This window comes from Eurypyga helias, unplaced genomic scaffold (assembly GCF_000690775.1).
Source record: "Eurypyga helias isolate BGI_N326 unplaced genomic scaffold, ASM69077v1 scaffold21139, whole genome shotgun sequence".
Lineage (NCBI taxonomy): Eukaryota > Metazoa > Chordata > Aves > Eurypygiformes > Eurypygidae > Eurypyga > Eurypyga helias.
In genome coordinates, this window is record NW_010271645.1 from 31 (window position 1) to 283 (window position 253).

Below are 253 nucleotides of genomic sequence, written 5' to 3' on the forward strand. Positions count from 1 at the left end.
CATCCTAGTCCTGGCGTGACTCACCGGCTGAGCATCCCTTGTCACTCTGCTAGGCTGCTTGGGGGGGCCACGGTGCGACTCAGTTCTCCACCCTGGGTCTGCCCCGGGGGGACGCGGTGCCCCGAGCAGCTCTCCCTGGCACTCACCCAGCAGTGGTGCTCGTCAACGCCCGGCTGCAGCTTCTCTCCGCCCATGCCACACCGGCTCCAGCCCTGCCCTGCTCAGGTGTTACTCCTGCTCAGAGCAGGCTCCG